The sequence below is a fragment of the Scyliorhinus torazame genome, chromosome 16 (genome assembly GCF_047496885.1).
Source record: "Scyliorhinus torazame isolate Kashiwa2021f chromosome 16, sScyTor2.1, whole genome shotgun sequence".
Lineage (NCBI taxonomy): Eukaryota > Metazoa > Chordata > Chondrichthyes > Carcharhiniformes > Scyliorhinidae > Scyliorhinus > Scyliorhinus torazame.
The window spans coordinates 94,294,235-94,304,200 of NC_092722.1; the positions used below are offsets into that span (position 1 = coordinate 94,294,235).

Below are 9,966 nucleotides of genomic sequence, written 5' to 3' on the forward strand. Positions count from 1 at the left end.
AGCCCCATTGCTTAGAACAATGATGCTGATGATGTAGGAAACTCCAATTCCAATAACAGCTTCATTTCCTCTTCCCGCTCGGAGCTGCCCTCATTAACGTTGCAGCTCATCTGTTGTCATAATGTGAGAGGGAAAATCTTGTTTTTTAATTCTGTGCAATGGGCTTTGTTTGGTTGACATTGTTTATTTCTAGATTTCAGGGTGAGTTGAATACTAAGCAGCGCAGTTTGACTGTTTCCATTGCGTGGTCTTATTTCCTTTGTGGTTCTGACGCAAGGGGAGGTTGGGTTTGAGTTACTTTATACACTCGAACCCAGAGCTCCAGTTCTCATATCTCTGGTGACGGCGAAGTGCGACTTCATTCACTATTGTCCTGGTCACTGTGCTTCAGTCCAGAGAATGGCTATCAGCTGCAGACCAGCCCGTGGAAACCTGTGGATCCTGTCCCTGTGTTTGATTCTGTCCCTCACTCTTTCTGGACAGGGTAAGAATTGAATTGTTTGTGTGACTCTGGATTTCATACAGGAATAGGATAAAGCAGTGATGAATTTTCACAGTTAGCTCTCAGTTCTGTTGTTGCTAAATTAATTCTCAAAGAATCGTCTTACAGATTCTGGACAATGGCCCATGTTTCAGTTTGGAAGAAAGAATAAATATCTCAAATGTGAGAGATTCGAGCTGGGCTGTGACCGGAACTTGAAATTGATGCAAGGCAGTTGTGAAATTGACATTGCGCGCGTATCGAAATTGCACCATCAGTGGTTGAGCTTCCGAGAAGAGAGCAGCTTCTCCCGGACCAGCCACTGGACTGGCCCACTTTGCAAAGTTTGTCATCTGGGAGAGCCGCTCAGACAGTCCAGCTGCACAAATCTGCTGGGTTGAGCTCCAATCACAAAATCATAAAATGGTTACAGCGTCGAAGATTATTCGGCCCATCATGTTTGTGCCAGCCGCCTGCAAGTACAATCCACCCAGTCTTGCACCCCGCCTTTTCCCAACAGCTCGGCCCTGTTCAGGTCCTTTTGAAAGCCTCGAATGACCCTGTCTCCGGTATTCATTCTGGATCCTAGCCACTCGTTGTGTGAAAAAGCTTGTTCTCATGTCCCCAATGCTCCTTTCGCCAATTCCCTTAACTTTGAGTCCTTTCGTTCTCCACCCTTCCACCAATGGGAGCAGTTTCAATCTAGTCTGTCCAGATCTCTCATGATTTTGGACATCTCTATCTCTCAGCCTTCTCTTCTCCAAGGAAAACAGTCCCAAATCTTTCTATGTAATTGGAATTTGCAGCCCTGGAACCCTTCTGAATCTTTACTCCACTTTCTCCAATATCTTCACATCTTTCCGCGAGTGTGCTGCTCGCTGAGGTCTCACTGGTTTCTTTTACAAGTTCAGCATAGCCTCCTTGTTCTTGTGCTACATGCCCAATTCACAAAGCCCAGAATACTCTATACTTTATTAACTGCAACAAAAGAGAAAATGCTGGAAAATCTCAGCAAGTCTGGCAGCATCTGTAGGGAGAGAAAAGAGCTAACGTTTCGAGTCCATGACTCTTTGTCAAAGCTCTTTATTAACTCTTTATTAACTGCTCTCTCCACCTGTCCTGACACCTTCAATGATCTAAGCACACACTGACGCAGGTCCCTCTGCTCCTGTACCTCCCTGAGAAATCTACCCCTTATTTTATATTGTCTCTCCATGTTCTTCCTACCAAAATGGATCACTTCACATTTCTCCACATTAAACTTTATCTGCCACCTGTCCACCAGTTCCCTGGCCCATTTATGCATTTGAGTTTTGACACAATTTTCCTCATAGTTCACAATACTTCCAAGTGATGTGTCACCTGTAAATTTTGGAATTCTGCCCAAGGTCCTGAATTTATATCAAGTTATTCGGAAAATAGATAAAGTAGGGGAGAGATTTGAACATGATTGTTGGTTCCGCATATTCTACTTACAGCAGAGATTGTCCACTTGCTGTGAGTCTTTCATCAGAGTTGATAATGTAGGAGTTTCTCTAGAACATATATACACAGCTTGTTTTGGCTTCAGATTGTAATGTGATTCTTGAAATAGAGGCCAGGGATTGAATGTTTTGGGACCTCAATGAACCTGGGCTGACATTAGCTTGGAGGTGAGCACTGTTTGTTTTGTACAGCTCTTTACTACCTTTTCCTGCTTGTTTCCTCCTCAACGACTGTAGGTGCTCCAGTTCAAAGAGAGCGAACCATCCCAAAATCCGCAGCAAAGCCAGCCAGTGAAGACCCAAGCCAGTAAGTCCCTAATAACCTGCAGTGGGGAGGGGCGGGGTAGGGGAGATGGGAATATTAATTGCATGATAATGTCAGTTGGGTAGTTTTTAAGGAAATCCTGTAAATTTGAGATGAGATTTTGGGTGTAGTTTGGGACGTCTTTCAGTTATTGTGGCAGATTTGTTAAAATTGGCTTAACCAGTCAGTAGGATGAAGGATTTGCACTGCTCACCCCAGAATTCGACATTGGAGAGTTCAGGCTGATTGCCAATTGAGAATTCTCTTCCTGTTTCATTGAATCCCTTTCATTGGTGCATTGTCTGCAGCCACCCTCTGAAAGCGCACCCGACCCAAGCTCCCTCCCCTGCCCTATCCCTATATCCCCTTCACCTAACCTACATATCCCTGGGCACTAAGGGGCAATTAACATGACCAATCCACCTAACCTGTACATCTTTGGACTGTGGGAGGAAACCAGAGCACTCGGTGGAAACGTATGCAGACACAGGGAGAAAGTGCAGACTCCGCACAGACTTCACCCAAGGCTGGAATTGAACCCAAGTCTCCGGCACTGTGAGGCAGCAGTGCAAACCACTGTGCCACCCTGCTGCCCACTGTTTCTGTTTGTTTGACAATCATCTGAATCAGGGTTCTAGTGGCATTGATCATTTAAAAAGTTAAGATCTCATTAACCTGTGATTGTTTGTTTCTGGGAGTTATTGAGGGGATTGAGTGATTGCCAGTCACATCTGAAGTTATCTTTCAGACTGAGGAAGGCAGTTGGACGAGCTGAAATCCCACTCCTGCCTCCAGGAGAGGAGCTGGGATTAACGGAGTTGGGTTCGAAGCAGAGATGGTTCCAGTTGGCAGATTCTGAAGAGGATGGGGTATCTGGAGATGGTGGATTCGGAATGAGAAGTGAGTGGGTATCAGGTGATGATGAGGCACCTCTTGACTCTCTCATTTCCTTCCAGAACCCAAAAAAGCAAAACGGAAAACCTGAATGAGATTAGAAGAATGGAAACACAGCCTCATTTCTCACTGTTTTCACATCTTGAACTTATTCGGTCATAAATATTCAACTTTCTAGGGAAAATTAATGTGAGCTGAATAAAAATACAAATTGTAACAATCTCTCTAGCATCACAAACTATGAAATTCCACAATATAATTGTATCAAATATTGGGAATGTAATAATGATGATAAATTACATGAAGCAGTTCTGTCTGTAGAAATCCCAGTGAAACCTTCAATTTTCAGGCCAACCAGCAGCTTGTAAATTCCTCTTTACCACGTTGTAGCAATCTCCCACTTTCAAAGTTTACACTTATGTTTTTCCTATGTTAAATTTTCAGAGTTTGAATGTGATTATTGTACTTTCTAATGTACACAGTAAATGGAAACGTTATTGCCAGATTGGCAGTGTTTGAGTTTTTTCTGCATCTTGACAATGTGAGATGCTGATCCGCTTCGTCAAAGTTTGAGATCCAGCAGGAGAGTAACAAGTGTTGTTAAGTGAATGTTGCAATTCAGGTTTATGCAATCTCTTCACGTGAGGGCCCACATTACAAATTTTCCTCACACCAGGCACCGATGAGCCAATTTCAGAAAGGAAAGGTGTGGCGCAACATTAAACATGAATTTCAATAAAATATTGCAGAATGGAAAAAATGAAACAACTTTCTGAGCAAAAATAAAGAACAAAATGGATCAGTTAAAATACTGAGACATGAATAAAATTGACCAATAGAATGAGAGCAGGTCAAATTGTGGTTTACGGGCTCATTGTCAGGTTGCTTATGAGCTCCCTCAACCTTTCAATATAAGGAAAGTAGAAAGGAACTTAAGCAAGGAGTCAGGAGGGCTAGAAGGGGTCACGAAAAGTCATTGGCAAATAGGGTTAAGGAAAATCCCAAGGCTTTTTACACGTACACAAAAAGCAAGAGGGTAGCCAGGGAAAGGGTTGGCCCACTGAAGGATAGGCAAGGGAATCTATGTGTGGAGCCAGAAGAAAAAGAAAGCCGTGGAATGCCCTACCTGCTACAGTAGTGAACTCGCCAACATTGAGGGCATTTAAAAGTTTATTGGATAAACATATCGATGATAATGGCATAGTGTAGGTTAGATGGCTTTTGTTTCGGTGCAACATCGTGGGCCGAAGGGCCTGTACTGCGCTGTATCGTTCTATGTTCTATGTTCTATGTTCTAAATGGGCGAGGTACTAAATGAATACTTTGCATCAGTATTCACCAAAGAGAAGAAATTGGTAGATGTTGAGTCTGGAGAAGGGTGTGTAGATAGCCTGGGTCACATTGAGATCCAAAAAGACGAGGTGTTGGGTGTTTTAAAAAATATTAAGGTAGATAAGTCCCCAGGGCCTGATGAGATCTACCCCAGAATACTGAAGGAGGCTGGAGAGGAAATTGCTGAGGCCTTGACAGAAATCTTTGGATCCTCACTGTCTTCAGGGGATGTCCCGGAGGACTGGAGAATAGCCAATGTTGTTACACTGTTTAAGAAGGGTAGCAAGGATAATCCAGGGAACTACAGGCCGGTGAGCCTTACTTCAGTGGTAGGGAAATTACTGGAGAGAATGCTTCGAGACAGGATCTACTCCCATTTGGAAGCAAATGGACGTATTAGTGAGAGGCAGCATGGTTTTGTGAAGGGGAGGTCGTGTCTCACTAACTTGATAGAGTTTTTCGAGGAGGTCACTAAGATGATTGATGCAGGTAGGGCAGTGGATGTTGTCTATATGGACTTCAGTAAGGCCTTTGACAAGGTCCCTCATGGTAGACTAGTACAAAAGGTGAAGTCACACGGGATCAGGGGTGAGCTGGCAAGGTGGATACAGAACTGGCTAGGTCATAGAAGGCAGAGAGTAGCAATGGAAGGATACTTTTCTAATTGGAGGGCTGTGACCAGTGGTGTTCCACAGGGATCAGTGCTGGGACCTTTGCTCTTTGTAGTATACATAAATGATTTGGAGGAAAATGTAACTGGTCTGACTAGTAAGTTTGCAGACGACACAAAGGTTGGTGGAATTGCGGATAGCGATGAGGACTGTCAGAGGATACAGCAGGATTTAGATTGTTTTGAGACTTGGGCAGAGAGATGGCAGATGGAGTTTAATCCGGACAAATGTGAGGTAATGCATTTTGGAAGGTCTAATGCAGGTAGGGAATATACAGTGAATGGTAGAACCCCCAAGAGTATTGAAAGTCAAAGAGATCTAGGAGTACAGGTCCACAGGTCATTGAAAGGGGCAACACAGGTGGAGAAGGTAGTCAAGAAGGCATACGGCATGCTTGCCTTCATTGGCCGGGGCATTGAGTATAAGAATTGGCAAGTCATGTTGCAGCTGTATAGAACCTTAGTTAGGCCACACTTGGAGTATAGTGTTCAATTCTGGTCGCCACACTACCAGAAGGATGTGGAGGCTTTAGAGAGGGTGCAGAAGAGATTTACCAGAATGTTGCCTGGTATGGAGGGCATTAGCTATGAGGAGCAGTTGAATAAACTCGGTTTGTTCTCACTGGAACAAAGAAGGTTGAGGGGAGACCTGATAGAGGTCTACAAAATTATGAGGGGCGCAGACAGAGTGGATAGTCAGAGGCTTTTCCCCAGGGTAGAGGGGTCAATTACTAGGGGGCATAGGTTTAAGGTGAGAGGGGCAAGGTTTAGAGTAGATGTACGAGGCAAGTTTTTTACGCAGAGGGTAGTGGGTGCGTGGAACTCGCTACCGGAGGAGGTGGTGGAAGCAGGGACGATAGTGACATTTAAGGGGCATCTTGACAAATACATGAATAGGATGGGACCAGGAAGTGTAGAAGATTGTAGTTTAGTCGGGCAGCATGGTCGGCACGGGCTTGGAGGGCTGAAGGGCCTGTTCCTGTGCTGTACATTTCTTTGTTCTTTTGTTCTTTGGCTGGTCCAGTATGTAGACGACCTATTACTGCAGACAGACACCAAGGCAGAGCACATCGCGCTTCTGTCCGAACTTCTGGAACTCCTACAGCGAAATGGATGTAAAGACGGCCAAAATTTTGGAAAACAAAGTGATATATTTGGGAACGATTATCACGCATGGTAAATGCGAGATCGAGCATAAAAGAATTGACTCGATTGTCAAATTGCCCCTTCCCCAGAATGTTTCCACCCTCCGGTCGTTTTTAGGACTGGTTGGCTATTGCCGAAACCATATTGACGGTTTCGCCACCAAAGCAGCACCCCTCTCGGAACTCCTAAAGAAAGGAGCCCCTTGGGAATGGCTTCCGCAGCACACGGATGCTGTAGATGCTTTAAAGCACTCACTCATTGCAGCCCCCGCACTACAGGTTCCAGACCCGCTTTCCCCCTATGCTATAGAGATAGCTAGCACAGAATGTACCCTTTCAGCCATGCTTCCCCAGGAACAGCACAAACAGTTTAGACCCGTGGCTTACGCCTCCAGAGTTTTAGACCCTGTGGAGCAGGGATTTTGAAAGGCACCTGTTCGCAGTTTTCTGGGCAGTTCAATACTTTTCATATATCACCGGACTAAACCCCATCACAATCCTCACAGAACACACCCCCACCCAACTTTTACTAGACGGTACAATAAGCCAGATCAGAGCAGCCAGATGGAACCTTCTTTTGCAGGGACGGGACATCACTGTTAAAAGGACCAAGACCCACACTTTCCTAGCCGACAACCTTCAGTACCCAGGCACCCCCCACGAATGTGAAATCATCTCACCGCACCGCAACACAGGCCCCTTTATCGCGAAAATACCCCCCAAAAAGATAGGTAGTTCACCCCAGAGCCCCCAGCACACAGACATGTGCGTACCCTTGAGAATATATGTGGATGGTTCTTCCACTATATTAAACGGGAAGCGCATTACAGGATGCGGTATCTATGTTGAGGACACGCAGGGACGCGCCCTAGAACAAATCTCGTTACAACTGCCAGGACACTTAGGCGGCAGAACTAGCAGCCATTGCATACATTGTAGATCACCCAGATTCCTTCCCCAGCCCAGCAGACATATACTCGGACAGCCTCTATGTCTGTAACAGCCTCACAGAATTCCTACCCCTGTGGAAAGCAAGAGGATTTGTTTCCGCGGATGGAAAACCCCTCCCTTCAGCCCCATTGCTCCGGCACATTTTGGACAAAGCACAGGACAGGATATTTGGAATTATTAAAGTACGAAGTCACCACTGTTCCTCCCCACCTGGAAATGTAAAAGCCGACGCACTGCCTAAAGCAGGTTCCAGACATGGACATTTTTGGAACCTCCCCCGAAAGCGCCCCAGTGAATGCAGTTCAGGTCTCACAGACAAATATCGAAGGTTTAGTGCAGGCCCAGAAGCAAGATAGTAATCTCAGGGAGATTTTAAAAGGAAAATTTCCAGCCCCATACGATAGGTTTAAAAATGCACTGACCACACATGACGGTGTGGTCCTAAAAGACACCCTTTATGTAGTTCCTGAACAGGACAGGAATCAGCTTATTTGTTTGTTCCATGATAGTCATGGGCATCAGGGAATTGACCCCACTACAGCTCACCTCAGGCAGCTCTGTTGGTGGCCAAATTTAAAGGAAGACGTCACGCACTATGTTGAAAATTGCCTTATCTATGCCGAAAACAATCCGGACAGATATGCGAAGAAAGCTCAGCTTAGCCACACCCGCCCCGTTAATGGCCCCTGGACTAACCTCCAGATTGATTTTATAGGACCATTGCCCCGTGCAGGAATGGTCACAAGTACGTGTTAGTTGTTACAGACACGTTTACGAAATGGGTAGAAGCATTCCCATCTAGGACAAACACAGCAAAGACTACAGCTAAGATTTTAACCCACCACATCTTTACGAGATGGGGACTCCCCTGCAGCATTGAATCCGACCAAGGTTCCCATTTTACGGGACGTGTCATGAAGAACGTCCTCACGATATTTGGCATTACCCAAAAATTCCACATCGCATACCACCCCCAGTCAAGTGGTATCGTGGAGCGAATGAATCGGACCCTAAAGGCAACCCTCAGGAAAATGATTCAACAAAACAGCAAAACTTGGGATTCAGTCCTCCCTTTTGCACTAATTTTTGCGTAACACAGTTTCGACATCCACAGGATACACCCCACACACTCTCATGACCGGATGCCCCATGAAAGGCACAGAATTTTTATTAGGACTTGACTTGACCAGCCCCAAAGTGACGGCCCGCACACACGAGAACACGAGAACACACGAGACTCCTGCTGACCCCAGCCTCTCCCGCCATTCCATCGACCCCCCCAGTGTGAGAATCCCCCCACCCCTTGGCAGTCAGTGTGCACCGCCCTTCCCCCCCCGGCCCCGGCCCCATCCCCATCATTCCCTAATGTGGGAAAAAAGCCCACGCTTTCCTGAACTGGCCCCGCCACCTCTGGCGCAGTTCCTTTTTGCGGCCTTACCCCAACTCCCCATCCCCGGGCCTCACCCCCCCCTCTTCCTCCGCGGGGCCCTGCCCCTCCAACACCGATGCCCACACTCTCCCACAGCCCACACTCTCCCACAGCCCCCACATCAAATCCATTCACCCATCCCCACCCAGCACCAAAACAAAAAGAACATTCTCCAAACGCAGTAAACACAGTAAACATCCCCCCACGACAAACCCTCAGTTTGAGTCCAACTTTTCAGTCTGGATAAAGTTCCATGCCTCATCAGATGTTTCAAAATAGAGGTGCCGATCTTGGAACGTGACCCACAATCGCGCTGGCTGCAGCACCCCGAACTTCACCCCCTTCCGATGGAGAACCGCCTTAGCCCGGTTAAAACCAGCCCTCTTCTTAGCCACCTCCGCACTCCAGTCCTGATAAATATGGATCTCCGTGTTCTCCCACCTGCTGCTCCGCTCTTTTTTGGCCCTTCTCAGGACACACTCTCTGTCCATAAAGCGGTGGAACTTCACCACTACAGCCCTTGGTGGCTCGTTGGCTTTGGGTCTCCTTGCCAGGGCCCGATGAGCCCCATCCAGCTCCAGGGGCCTCGGGAAAGCTCCCGCGCCCATCAGCGAATTGAGCATCATGCTCACATATGCCCCGGCATCGGGCCCCTCCACTCCTTCAGGATCCAAAGATTCTTCCTCCTCGACCTATTCTCCAGGTCCTCAAATCTTTCCGCCCACCTCTTGTGCAGCGCCTCGTGCGCCTCCACCTTCACTGCCAGGCCCAAGATCTCGTCCTCGTTCTCTGAGGCTTTTTGCCGCACCTCCCGGATCGACGCCCCTTGGGCCTTCTGGGTCTCCACAAGCTTCTCAATCGCCGACTTCATTGGCGCCAGCATTTCTGTCCTCAGCTCCTCGAAGCAGCGTTTAAGAAACTCCTGCTGCTCCTGCGACCACTGCGCCCACGCTGCTTGGTCTCCATCCGCCGCCATCTTGCTTTTCCTCCCTCGCACTTTCCGCTGCACCAGGATCACTTTTTTAACCGCTCCACTCCTGGTCCAATCCTTATACTGATGGGGGGACCTTGCTGTCACCTTCCCACACTGGAAGCCGTCGAACAATTGCCATTGGGGCCCCTCTGAAGAGCCCAAAAGTCCGTTCCTGGCGGGAGCTGCCGAACGTGCGACCTACCTAGGCATAGCCGCAACCAGAAGTCAATAAATGTTATTTCTTTTTATCCTTCAACTCGTGCTGGATTCTTCATGGCCCTCACAAAACCACTAAACATTAGC

At 47.2% G+C, this 9,966-nt stretch overlaps 1 long non-coding RNA gene across 1 annotated transcript; it reads left to right on the forward strand.

Annotated features, from left to right (window-relative positions):
* The first annotated feature begins 324 nt into the window (after positions 1-324).
* On the forward strand, positions 325-3,666 carry LOC140392391 (uncharacterized). Its single transcript, XR_011935326.1, has 3 exons — positions 325-484; positions 2,203-2,272; positions 3,018-3,666. It is a non-coding gene; the product is annotated as an uncharacterized lncRNA (long non-coding RNA).
* The last annotated feature ends 6,300 nt before the right edge of the window (positions 3,667-9,966 follow it).